Source organism: Jatropha curcas, chromosome 11 (assembly GCF_041381405.1).
Source record: "Jatropha curcas cultivar XTBG-Jc1 chromosome 11, XTBG_Jcur_1.0, whole genome shotgun sequence".
Taxonomy (NCBI): Eukaryota; Viridiplantae; Streptophyta; class Magnoliopsida; order Malpighiales; family Euphorbiaceae; genus Jatropha; species Jatropha curcas.
The window spans coordinates 14,040,083-14,054,387 of record NC_143161.1 but is presented as its reverse complement, the minus strand read 5'-3'; positions in this window follow the sequence as shown (position 1 = coordinate 14,054,387).

The following is a 14,305-nucleotide window of genomic DNA, read 5'->3' as shown; positions in this document are numbered from 1 at the left end:
AAATGTTACTAAAGAAAAAAATGTATATTATTCTTTTCTAAAATACGTGATAAAAACCTTAGCTACAGGGAAAATGAGTGTAATGAATATGTATTACCCCTCATGGAAGACTTATTTTCACTTGTCATTCCTGAATTGTAAACCCTATCACTTTATCATTTTTGAACTTCAATTTGTCACTTAAAAATTGCTCAACTATTATCGAAGTAACATAAAAATACCTTTTACGGTTTCTAGTCATAAGTCAGTCAAAACTGACATAAATACACTTTTTCATTATATAATTGAAACCCATAAATAAATAATATTCTTTTTCCAACATGGTCCTATGAATACTATTCACAAGTTCACCTGATGACTTTGAGACCTATAAATATTGCCACATGGAACCCTGTAATTATAAAGTGCATTCCTACAATCCCTACATTATATGAAATGGAAAGGAAAGAAAATACCAAATAATTTTTTTAAAATATAAAAATTTAATATTTTCATTTTATCTTTCAAATATACAAATTTTAAGATTTCCGTTTATATAAAATTTATATGAACAAAAAATGTATAGATATTTTTATTAAATATTTTATTTTATTTTATTTATCCTTTTTTATAATATAATGTTAGAATTTAGAATAAAATTTAATTAATTAATGTAATACCCTCAGTTTGGCAATCTCGGATATTTTGATTCTTATGGTAATTATTATTGTTATTTAGAAAAATAGAATAATTAGAATTACTTTAATTTATTAATGAGGAACTATTAATTGCAAGATATGATGTTTAATGGAAATAAATTTTGTTATAAAATCAAACTAGAAGAATGTTAGATGAGCTTAAGCTTTGATGAAGAGAAGCTAGCACGAAAAGCTCCTTAAGCTAGCACCTTGATTTAGCATTTAATGGATTAATGTTAAATCACCTAAGACATTTGATTGAGGTTTAATTGTGCATATATATCCTCAACTGGTATTTCTCGGTATTCTAGCTTGTTCAATAATTTTGGTTATTTGAGTAATCTAAAAATCGGGAATGACGAGAAACACTATAGTTAGAGGTATTAATATTAATTAAATGGAAATTAAATTATTTATGAATCAATTTGAAAGATTAAAGGGAATTGAAAATGAGTTAAAGAAAAAATGATTTCTCGATAAAGCATAATTTTACCCGAAAATCAGTAATTTTGGTATGATGTTACTTAAAAGGGGCTGAGATTATTAAATACACTTGGTTTAGACCTAATTGGGACTAAACTAAAGTAATAAAGAAGATTTAGGTGCAATTGTAAGAAAAGAGAATCAAAGGAAGGATTAAGGTGCAAACAGACAACTAAAGGACATGGAGGGAATTATCATGAAAAGGTTTTGATTGCTACCTATTTAAGATGAATCATCAAGCACCTCTTAATCATTTTTAATATCCATGGTTGAAGCTCCATGAAAAGAGAGAGAAATTCTTAAGTAAAAGCTTAAAGTGCATGATTTCTAAGGAATTTTCAAGTGATTCTTAAGGAGAGGTTAATTATTTTCTCTTCCTCTTTCTTTTCCATGGTTTAATTTTTGATTTCCATCAACTTTGGTATGAGGTGCTTGCTTATTATTGCTGAATTAGTGAAGATGAAGTGATTAAAAATGTTTTTAAGATGATTTAAGATGATTGAGAATGGTTGAGTATGAATTTGATGTTAAACTTGCACGATTGACCAAATTAGTTAATTTTAACCTTTTGATTGATATTCTATGGATTAGATTTTTTAGTATATAAAATAAGATTATGGTAATTAAGTGTTAGAAGAGTTGTTATGCATAAATTAGTGGTGGATGCAAGTTAAGAATGCTTGAGACGGTAAAGTATTGCTTAAGTCTATTACAATTAAGCATCCTGATATTTCGTCACAAATAATGACTTAGTAAAATAGATAAAGAAACTCTAAAAATTATGAAATTTAATAGAGAAGTATGTTAGGATGTTGGGAAGGTTTTGGTAAAAGGGAAAGTGTAATGGACAAAGGGACATAAAGTTATAGCTAGATTTATACAGGCTGCTCAATGGAAAACTTGACAGAGATTCTGGTACAATCATTGAGCTATTTGGCTATGCAAATGAGCTCTAAATTTCATGAAATTTTATGTGGGAGTAGCCTAAGATATGGGGAAGATGCTGTTAAAATTTTAGGATAAATAGATTTAAGTAATAAAGTTATAGCTAAAGGAAGGCACACTGCTTATGCGATTAAAATGTTATATTCTAATCATTGTTAATGAATTGAGCATACTTTTGATATGTTATTAAGTCCCATCGTTTAAGTTATTATTTTTATGATTCTAGAATGACATTATTAGAAATAAAGTAGTTCATGCCCAAAATGAGGACAAATGGTACTGTGGGTCCCATATATGTATGGCACAACCCAAGAAGGGGATGAATTGGGTATTAAAAAAAATTAAATATAAATTTTAAAAACAAAATCAGAATTCTGTTGCACCAGAAATAGAAAACATTTGTGAGAGTTAGTTATTAATATTAAAACTTTCTCACAAAGCTTGATGCAAGGTTAGAAAGACTTTATAAATATTTAGAACTACTTCACAAATCTTAACCAATTTCAAAAACACTTTATGAAGGAAAGTTATTACGTTTAAAACTTCTTCGTAAAGCTTAGACAAATATTAAAGATTCTATGAAAGACAGTTATTCAATTTTAAAACTACTTCATAAAGCTTTATAAGCTAACTTAGAGAACTGATTAAAAATTCAAATTATGATTTATACTGAATATAGAAGAACATATTAGAACTTGGTATAATCATAATGCAAAAATCCAGAGTTCTAATGTTCAATAAAGATAAAGTTTATCCAAGTTTAGAACCATAAAACCATTAACAACTTTGCATTTCTAAAAGATTAACAGAAGTGTAAGTAAAATGGAATCAAGCAGAACTTCAGAATATAGAAAAGATAAACACAACCATTTTTAGTGGTTCGGCATTGACTCACTTACATCCAGTCCCAAAGACTCATCTTGAGATCCTCCACTATATTATCTCTTTTCAACGATAATAGACAAACCAATAGTATAAGGCGATAGATCAACACCTAGATCTACCCTTTGTCCCACTAGATTTTTCAAAGGTTCTAGTCAACCTCAACCCTTTCTGTTTTTGCAGAGAACAGAAACTCAAATGAAGACATTAGAATCCCACACAAGGAGAAGGTCGCTTGATAACCTATTTCACAATAGCTTTTCACCTAAGCTACTACAAAAAAGTTTTTCAAATAAAAAGCGAGTCTACAATAGATTACAGGATCTATATAGATAGAGAGAAATGCAAATATAAGCACAGGAAAAACAGAAATCAAGATTAGAAAATCGATTTAAAGAATAGAACTATTTTTCAAAAGAAGTTGTAATAAAATTTTCTTTTCACTTAAAAATGTTTGTTTAAGCAATAAGACGAAAAGAAATAAGGGGGGTTGAGAGAGAGCTTTGAGAGATAAAACGTTGAATCAATTAACTCTTACTCTTGTAAAACAAATTACCCACGTCTTTACAAGAGGAAGACGCGTTTTATAAAGGGATGAAGATCCTGTTTTAGAAAGTGTAATCTTTAGCCTTTAAAAAAGAATTTTGACGTTCCAAAATTAAAAGATACGAAGTTCTTGTTGCCAAAAATGTCTTAAGTCAAAATCTTTCTTTTAAGGTAAGCGAATAAAAACAAGATTTTGGACTTTCTTTATAAAACAGTTTCCAAAAATAAAAAGATATAGAAATCTTTTTCAAATATTTTGTTACCAAAAATAATTGTGACAAAATCATTTTCTTTTAGGAAAGTAGGTCAAAAAGATCATGATTCAACTTTTATTATTTAAGGTAATTTTCGAAAATCATTTTTGAGAGAAAGAGAAGAAATACTTTTGTGCTTATAAAGGAATATTCTCTCTATCCTACAATAAATCTTAAGATACTAAAAAAATCTTCACTATTCTTCATAATCTCCAATTAATATTGGATTTGTAGGAACTTGCCTTCTTTATCAATTTTACAAATTTAGAAATAAATAAATCTACATAAAATAATATTAGCACAAACAAAAATATTAAATTTATTTGTTTTGCATAATCATCAAAATCTCAAGATAAAATTCACCCTTGACCCAACAATCTCCCCCTTTTTGATGATGACAAAACCAATAAATTTATCAAACATAAAATCATGTGCTCCCCCTAAATTTATGCATGTCAACAAAATTCAAGTTCTAAACATAACAAATTTATCATGAAGCAAGATTAGAACTTATAAAACTCCCCCTAAATAAGTGCAATGCAATATCTGTGGGGATCAGAACAGAATATGGTTTTAAAAACTGACGTTAGAATTAAAACTAAGTTCTAAGTCTAACAATTAGAACACATGTTGAGAATGGAGAACTGAGTTCTAAAGTCTAACAATCAGAGCATATGATCAGAGTAAATAAAGATTTAGAAACTGATACTAGAACTAAAACTAAATTCTAACTCTAACATATAGAGCATACGTTAGAAAAAAAAATTTTAATCTAAGTATTAGATCATCATATAAAGCATAAAGCATATTCCGTTTATATGGAAACAAAACAATATTAGAAATATCACAGATTATTAGAACATGATAAGCACATAGAGATTAAATACTAAAAAATATAACATTCTCCTTCAAGTACTTAAGCACCAAGATGTCTTGTGTTCTCCCCCTTTTTGCCATCATAAAGAGGGTTAAAAAAAACATAGCAAAAAGTAAAAACAATAAATAAATAAATCTAGAAAATGTAAACAGAATGCAATAGATCAAACTACAAACACAAATAAAATAAAAAAAATAACAGAAAGTAGTTCACAAAACATGGTCAGAGCAGATTAGAAGGAGGTCAGAGGGGTTTAGAATTAGTTCTAAGTCTTTTAGAACTTCTGAGGTTCTGTGTAGGAGAAGTTTTAGCAGGACTCTCAGGATGTTTAGAAGAGGGATGCAGAGCAGGCTTCCTTCCATGAACTCTATGCCTTCCCACAGTGTGCTTCACTCTCTTAGGCTTTTCTGAGATAGGAGTGTAGGATGTACCCTTTACCTTTAGAGTAGCTAGCCTTCTCTCATTGACACTTTTATTTTCTCCATAGACTTGATAAGAAACTGATTATGTGCAATCACAGCCTTACTGTGTTTGATAGCCTCATCAAGTTCCGTATTATGTTCTTCAATGGGTGCTTTTTCTATGTTGCTCAGTACAACCTCTCCACTCCTTTATGCTGTCAGAGGTTTTGATTCCTTTTTAGCCTCAACCTCAATCTCCTTTTCTTCTTCACTTAATTCTAACTTTTCTATATCAGCACCATTAGCTTCCTCAACTTCTACTACCTCTCGTTTTCTAGTTGACTCAGTCTCTTTTCCAAGATCCATAGGTTCCTTTTTCTCTTCAGATTCAGCTTCATCTTTCTATTTTTCTTCCTCTTTTTCTAGCTCTTTTTCTGACTCTATTTCAACCTCAGCTGTTGTCTCTTTTTCTGTTTCTGTTTCTTCCTTTTTCTCTTCTTCTAAATCTTCTTTCTCTTCTTCTTTCTCAGCTTCCTCCAGCTTTCCTTTTCCTTTTACTAACCTTCTCTTCTTCTTCTTCTTACTCTCAGCTTCTTCTTCTTCTTCTTCTTCTAACTCTAATTTTTCTTTTTCTATTCTTTCTTTTTCTACCTTTTCTTTGTCCTCAGCAACTTCTTTCACTTCTTCTTCTTCACCTTCTTCATCCTTTAGTTTCAAAGATCCACTATCCAACTTTGAAACACTATGACCCTCACTCTTATCTAAATCAACTTCAAAAAACTCAAAAACAGGGGTAAGCACCATATAATAGGGTAATTTCTTTGGGTTCTTCTGCATTTTATCAAAGATACTATAACACAAATTGAAGGCTTTCTTTTTAATTATATGCCACATTATGCACAGTTCAACTTGGTTTACATATGTGAGCGAATCGCTCTTTGGGTAGATAAAGTGCACAATTAGCTTATACAACCACTTCATTCTGTCATTAAGATTAGAGCACTCAATTAGGTTCTGTTTTCCGCAAAACCCTTCTTAATAATTTGCCTTATAAATTCTTCCTTTTTCTACCCTTCTACCCTAGAGACGTCCTTTATCTTTGCTACCCTAGACCCAGTGTTTGGTACTCTAAAAATTTGACTCAAATTAGTGTAAGATAACACTTTGGTTTCACCCTCGATTTTTACAAACAGCATCTATGAACCAGTCGCTTTGAGAGTGCCATAGAATTCTTTTACCAAACTCTCATAGCAAGGTTTACTTAAAGATAAAAACTTCATCCATCCTTGGAACTCAAACAGTTCCCTAAAGTTGAATTCTTCTCTTCTAAAGAATTTCCAGTCAATACATATGAACGCATAGGAGGATAAAGAAATAAATGGCTTTACCTTTGCTGTGAGAGCCAAAGACCCTTTCCTTTAATTTTTCTTTCCCTTTTGATTTTTCTATTTTACTCTTCAATTTTTCTTTCTTCAAACTCGATTCCTCAATCGATTTCTTCTATCTTGATTCTTTCTTTTCGTACTTCTTAAATAATCTCTTAAGAAGTTAAAGTTCTTGTTCTGTTAAAGAATTAGAGGAGGAAGGGGTAGAATTCGATTTGGCCATGGTTAGGGTTTTTGGAGCAGAATGTGTTTAAGGTTCATTTGTGAGAAGGAGATAGAGAAGAGAAAACAGTTTTAGCAGAAGAGAAGAGTGATTAATTAGAGAAGTTATAATTTTTAAGAAAGAGAGAAACATTTAAAAGAGAAGTTATAATAAAGAAGAAAACTTAAAGGAATAAAAAATGATTTTAAGGAAAACTAAACCAACTAAAACATTTTAATAAAAGAAATAAAAAAAATTGCCGCCAAAACTAAAACACAACAAAATAAAATAAAGAAGCAAAACAAGATAAAATAAACACAAAACAAATAAGATAAACATGAAAGGAATAAAATAAACACACAACAAATAAAAAAATTGACTGTTTTTATTTTTTCTAAAAATAGAATTGATGATGACATTAGAACTTCACATCAGGGCATTTTGCATCTCTTTTAGACAACAAAAAAAAAAAATGTTTTTCAAAGTCTCACATAATAGAATATTAAAACATAACACAGAGCAGGTCTTTCAATCTCAAATATAGAAAGCATTTTAGAACATACTCACAGAGTTCTAAAGTTAAGAGTTCAGAACTAACATACTGAGTTATCTTCTAATTAAGCAGAATTGGCTTTCACTTAAAGGTTTAGTAAAGATATCTGCCAATTGCTTTTCTATAGGGATGAACTCAATCACTATATCAAATTTTTGAACATGATCACGTATGAAGTGATGTCTGAGTTCTATGTGCTTGGTTCTAAAATGCTAGACTGGATTCTTAGATAAGTTGATGGCGCTTATGCTGTCACGTTTGATTAGAACTGTTTCTAATTTCAGACCATAATCTGCCAATTATTGCTTGATCCACAGAACTTGTGCAACACAACTTCTAGCAGCAATATATTCTGCTTCTGCAATAGAAAGAGCAACAAATGTCTGTTTCTTGCTAAACCATGATATAAGGGTGCTACCTAGAAACTGGCAAGTTCCAAACGTGCTTTTTCTATCTATTCTACTTCCTGCAAAATCAGAATCACTATACCCAACAAGATCAAATGTATCACCTTTAGAATACCATAGACCCAAATTAGAAGTTCCACAAAGATATCTTAGAATTCTTTTTATAGCAATTAAGTGAGATTGTTTGGGACATGATTGAAATCTAGCACATAAACAAACACTAAAGTGAATGTCAAGTCTGCTTGTAGTTAGATATAGTAAAGAACCAATCATACTTTTAAACAATGTAATATCCACATCCTTTCCTTTTTCACCTTCTTTTAATTTTAAGGATGGACTCATTGGTGTACTGCATACCTTGACATTCTCCATTTTGAACCGTTTCAACAGTTCTCGAGTATACTTGCCTTGGTTTATGAAAATTCCATTTTCATATTATTTGATTTGAAGTCCAAGGAAGAAGTTTAATTCTCCCATCATACTCATTTCAAAGTCACCCTGCATAATCTTAGAAAATTCCTTATAAAGAAGATTATTAGTAGAACCAAAGATTATGTCATTAACATAGATTTGTACAACTAGAATATCATGTGCTTTATACTTAATAAATAATGTAGTATCAACCTTTCCTCTAGAAAAACCATTTTCTAATAAAAACTTTCTTAATCTTCCATACCAAGCTCTAAGATCTTACTTCAAACCATAAAGAGTTTAGTAAGTTTGTAAACATGATTTGGTTTATCATAAACTTCAAAACTGGGTGGTGTTTTACATATACTTCTTTATTTAGAAAACCACTTAGAAAAGCACTTTTCATATCCATTTGATATAACATAAAGTTTTTAAAGCATGCAAATGCACAAAGCATTCTAATGGCCTCAAGTCTAGCAACCGGAGCAAAGGTCTCATCAAAATCGATGCTCTTTTCTTAGTTGTAACCTTGAGCCACTAACCTTGAGCCACTAACCTTGCTTTGTTTCTCACAACATTACCTTGTTCATCAAGCTTATTTCTAAACACTCATTTTGCTCCAATAACAAAATGGTTTTTAGGTCTAGAAACAAGTTTCCAAACTTGGTTTATCTCAAACTGATTTAGTTCTTCTTGCATAGCAAGAATTCAACTTTCATCATTTTGAGCATCTTCTAAACTTTTAGGTTCTAATTGAGAAACCAAAGCAACATTACTAAAATATCTCTTAAATTGAGCTCTAGTCATCATCCTTTCTGAAGGTTTATCCATGATGTCCTCTTGAGGATGATACTTGTGGAATTGCAACTCTTTTGGTAATTCAGAATTCTCATTTTCCATTTCTAGCATTTGTCTTTCAGTTGCGTTCTGATCTTCATGTTAATTTTCTGGTTCAGTCTGATTTTCAATGTTCTGCTCATTTTCTGGCTATTCTAGTTGTTCTGATTGTTCATTCTGCTTTTCTTGATTGAAATCTACAAAATCATCATTTTCAAAGCCCTGGTTAGAATATAACAGGCAATGTTGATGGCTTCTACCCAGACATACTTTGGTAATTTAGAATCACTCAGCATGGTTCTAGCCATTTTCTGAAGTGTTCTATTCTTGTGTCCCTCTACTCCATTCTGCTGAGGTGTTCTAAGTGCTAAGAAGTTATGGAAGGTTCCTAATTCTTTGCAAAAAGCATCGAATTTCTGATTCTCAAATTCTCTTCCATGATCACTTTCTAATCGCAGAGATGTTGTATCCTTTCTCATTCTGTATTCTCTTACAAAGATGAACAAACACGTCATATGACTCATCCTTATTTCTAAGGAAGAGTGTCCAGGTGACTCTAGAGTAATCATCTACAATAACAAATGCATAGAATTTACTTCCAAGACTAGAAGAAGTAACAGGTCCAAATAAATCAAGTTGTAGCAATTCTAAAGGTCTAGAAATAGAAACCATGCCCTTAGATTTGAAAGATGTTTTGGTTTGTTTGCCCAATTGACAAGCATCACAAATGTAAAATCTCTTGCAAAATTTAGCTTTGGCAAACCACGAACTAAGGCTTTCTTAGATAGTTTAGAAATAAGGTGAATGCTTGCATGTCTAAGTCTTATATGCCATAACCAACAAGAATTGTCAACAGAAACTAAGCATATGTCTAGGTTATGCATATCAGAAAGATCTACTAGGTATATGTTCTCAAACCTTTTTCCAACAAATAAAGTTTTGTTATCATGCATGTTGAACTTCACAATAAGAGGGTTCAAAGATCACTCTTCTATTTTTATCACAAATTTGACTTACACTAACAAGTTATAATGTAATCCTTCTACTAAGCATACATCTTCTATTGAAGGATTAGAACCTACCACACCAATACCAACGATTTTACCTTTTGCTGTGTCTCCAACGCTCACTATACCTCCCTTTTTCCACTCCTTAGCCACACCAGAAAAGATCACGCAGATTTAGGCACCCAACTCATATTGGGTCCTAGAGGGTTAATGGTAACAAGTGTATTCAACTTACTATGATTTTTCTTTCTGTTGAGACTATTAGATTTTTTAAGTGCTAAAGTCACAACATTAGAAATAGCACTTTTCTTATTAGAAACATGATTCTGTTTTGAAATGTTATCATAGCTAGAACTTGTCTTTTCTTTAGAAAATGATTCTGAAATTGACTTTAGAATTCTAATCTCAGTTTTCAAAGATTCATTTTTAGAATTCAGATTTTTACATTTTTCTTCAAAGTTTTTCATATTTTTTAGAAAATTTATCATTATAATCTTTAAGATCTTTGATCTCTATGATAAGATCTTTGCATGTAGCTTCTTAATAAAAAGCATCTTTCAAATGATTACATTCAATTTTTAATTTTCTGAAATCTTTCTTTAAAACTTTATGCTTTTTAACAAGCTTTTCAAATTCAGTGCAAAGATTATTATAAGTATCTAGAAGATCATTTTTAGATTCAGGTTTAGAAATACTTACATTGCTTTCTTCACTCTTTTGGCCTGTTGCATCTGCTTTATTACTTTCAGATTTCTGTGTTGAAGTCAGAGTGCTGATTTCCTTAGAGTCAGAATCGATAGTGGCCATTAGACAAATATTTGCAATCTCCTCTTGATCACTTTGACTTTCAGAATCAAAATCATCTGAGTCACTCCAATCAGCTACGAATGCTTGCTTCAGCTTTTCTTTCTTTAAGTTGTTTTTCAGCTTAGGATAGTTAGGCTTGATATGGTCGGGCTTGTTGCACTCATAACAAACCACTTCAAAAGTTTCTTTCTTAGGCAAGTTGCGATTTTTAGATGACTTTAACTTTCAGAAGGTTCTTTCTTTCTTTTTTTCAGAAGGTTCTTTCTTTCTCTGAGTTCTTGATCACTTTGACTTTTAGAACCAAAATCATCTGAGTCACTCCAAGCAGCTACAAATGCTTGCTTCAGCTTTTCTTTCTTTGAGTTCTTTTTCAGCTTAGGATAGTTAGGCTTGATATGGTCGGGCTTGTTGCACTCATAACAAGCCACTTCAGAAGGTTCTTTCTTAGGCAAGTTGCAATTTTTAGATGATAAGTTCTTTTTGATAAACTTTTTCTGTGGCCTACCACTCTTTTTATAGAACTTTTTGAATCTGTTAGCAACAAGTGCTAAATTATCACTATCAAGATCAAAAGAACTTTCTTCACTGGAAATTACTTTCAAAGCCAGTCCTTTCTTTTTCTTATCTTCCACAGTCAAAGAAGATTTCATCTCTTCTGAAACAAGAGCTTCTATTAATAATCATAAGTAACGGGAGTCTCTTTGTATTCATAACAGTTCCTATAGAATCCCATTTTTTAGGTAGAATTCTAAGGATTTTCTTAACAAGCTCATCTTCTGAAATTTCCTTGCCAAGAGTTCTCAAAGGATTAACTATATTAGTGAATCTAGAATTTAATTCAGCTATAGTCTTTCCTTCTTTCATACTAAACATTTCATATTCTCTCCAAAGGATATTAATTCTGAATTCCTTCACTCGATCAGTACCCTCATAGGTAACTCTAAGTTTTTTTCAAGCTTTCATTGCAGACTTACATCCAGACACTTTGTTATATTCTGTTGGATCTAATATACAGTGAAGGATATTGATAGCTTTTGCGTTTATAGAAATGTCATTCCAATTAGCATCAGTATATTCTTATTTTATTTTTCTAACTCTCTCATTTTCTATAATTTTCATAGGAATGCGTGGACCAGTAATGACGATCCTCCAGCAGTTTATCTCAACTGATTTTATGAAATTTTCCATTTTGATTTTCCAGTAAGAGTAATTAGAACCATTGAACAGAGGTGGTCTAGAAACAGATTGACCGTCTAAAGATGTAAGAGGAAGTGAGGCTGCCATAGGATCTTTCTCTTAAGCTGTTAAGCTTTGATAAGTCAAGAGCCAAAGCTCTGATAACAGATTGTGGGTCCCGTATATGTATGGCACAACCCAAGAGGGATAGTGAATTGGGTATTAAAAAAATCAAATATAACTTTCAAAAACAAAATCATAATTCTATTGCAGCAGAAACAGAAAGCGTTGGTGAGAGTTAGTTATCAAGATTAGAACTTTCTCACAAAGCTAAATGCAAGATTAGAAAGACTTTCTATAGAGCAGCTATTAATTAGAACTGCTTCACAAATGACCAATTTCAAAAACACTTTATGAAGAAAAGTTATTACATTTAGAACTTCTTCATAAAGCCTAGAAAAATATTAAAGATTCTATGAAAGATAGTTATTGAATTTTAAAACTGCTTCACAAAACTTTTAAGCTAACTTAGAAAATTGATTAAAAATTCAACTTGTCATTTATACTGAATATAGAAGAACAGATTAGAACTTGGTATACACACAATGTAGAAATCCAGAGTTCTAATGTTCAATAAAGAAAAAGCTTATCCGAGTTTAGAACCATAAAACCATTAACAACTTTGCATTTCTAAAAGATTAATAGAAGTGTAAGTAAAATAAAATCAAGCAGAACTTTAAAAAATAGAAAAGATAAACCCAGCGATTTATAGTGGTTCAGTACTAACTCACCTACATCTACTCCCCAAGACTCATCTTGAGATCCTGCACTATGTTATCTCTTTCCAAGGGTAAGAGACAAACCAACAGTACAAGGCAATATATCAACACCTAGATCTACCCTTTATCCTACTAGATTTTCCATAGGTTCTAGTCAACCTCAACCCTTTCTGTTTTTGTACAAAACAGAAGCTCAAATCAAGATATTAGAATCCCACACAAGGAGAAGGTCGCTTGATAACCTATTTCACAATAACTTTTCACCTAAGCTATCACATAAAAGTTTTTCAAATAAAAAGCCTGTCTACAACAGATTATAGAATCTATATAGACAGAGAGAAATGCAAATATAAGCACAGGAAAAACAGAAATCAAGATTAGAAAATCGATTTAAAGAACAGAACTGTTTTTTAAAAAAAGTTGTAATAATATTTTCTTTTCACTTAAAAATGTTTGTTGAAGCAATAAGACGAAAAGAAATAAGGGGGTTGAGAGAGAGCTTTGAGAGATAAAACGTTGAAGCAATTAACTCTTACTGTTGTAAAACAAATTACCCACGTCTTCACAAGAGGAAGACGCCTTTTATAAAGGGATGAAGATCCTGTTTTAGAAAGTGTAATCTTTAGCTTTTAAAGAAGAATTTTGACTTTCCAAAACTAAAAGATACAGAGATCTTGTTGCCAAAAATGTCTTAAGTCAAAATCTTTTCTTTTAAGGTAAGCGAATAAATCAAGATTTTGGACTTTCTTTATAAAAAAATTTCCAAAAATAAAAAGATATAGAAATCTTTTTCAAATATTTTGTTACCAAAAATAATTGCGACAAAATCATTTTCTTTTAGGAAAGTAAATAAAAAAGATCATGATTTGACTTTTATTATTTAAGGTAATTTTCGAAAATCATTTTTGAGAGAAAGAGAAGAAATACTTTTGTGCTCATAAAGGAATATTCTCTCTATCCTACAATAAATCCTAAGATACTAAAAAAAATATTCACTATTCTTCATATCTTCAATTAATCTTAGATTTGTAGGAAGTTGCCTTCTTTATCAATTTACAGATTTAGAAATAAATAAATCTGCATAAAATAATATTAGCACAAATAAAAATATTAAATTTATTTGTTTTGCATAATCATCAAAATCTCAAGATAAAATTGACTCTTGAGCCAACAAGTACTTGGTCAAGTATAGAAAAGTTAAGGAAAAGCATAAATACTACATTCTAATACTTAAATTTGCATCCTTATGATGGTATGTGTATGTCTAATGTGTAGTATGGAGTTAATATGAATATAATTTCATGCTACAACTTCTAAGAGGAGAGGATTGAAAAGAGAAGTTAATAGGTAAAGGAGAGGAGCTAGGGGAGCCTTCTAGCTCCGGTTAGTGCACTATATCTATAACTTATGCTGTTTAAGTGATAAGAAAAATAGTTTTAAAGAAATGTTTTATGAAATGTTACAACAGTACAAGCAATAAAGCTAAGCTTTTACGTTATGAGTTTTAACAAGAGAAATTTTGATTTGTTTATCAAATGTTTCATCAAATGGAATTGAATTCGAGTATGATTATTGTATTTATGAATTGATTATAAAGAAAGTAAATATTAAAGTTAAAGTTAAATGTGTTTTATGCAAAACAATAAAGATTTAATATTAACATTTTACAATGATTG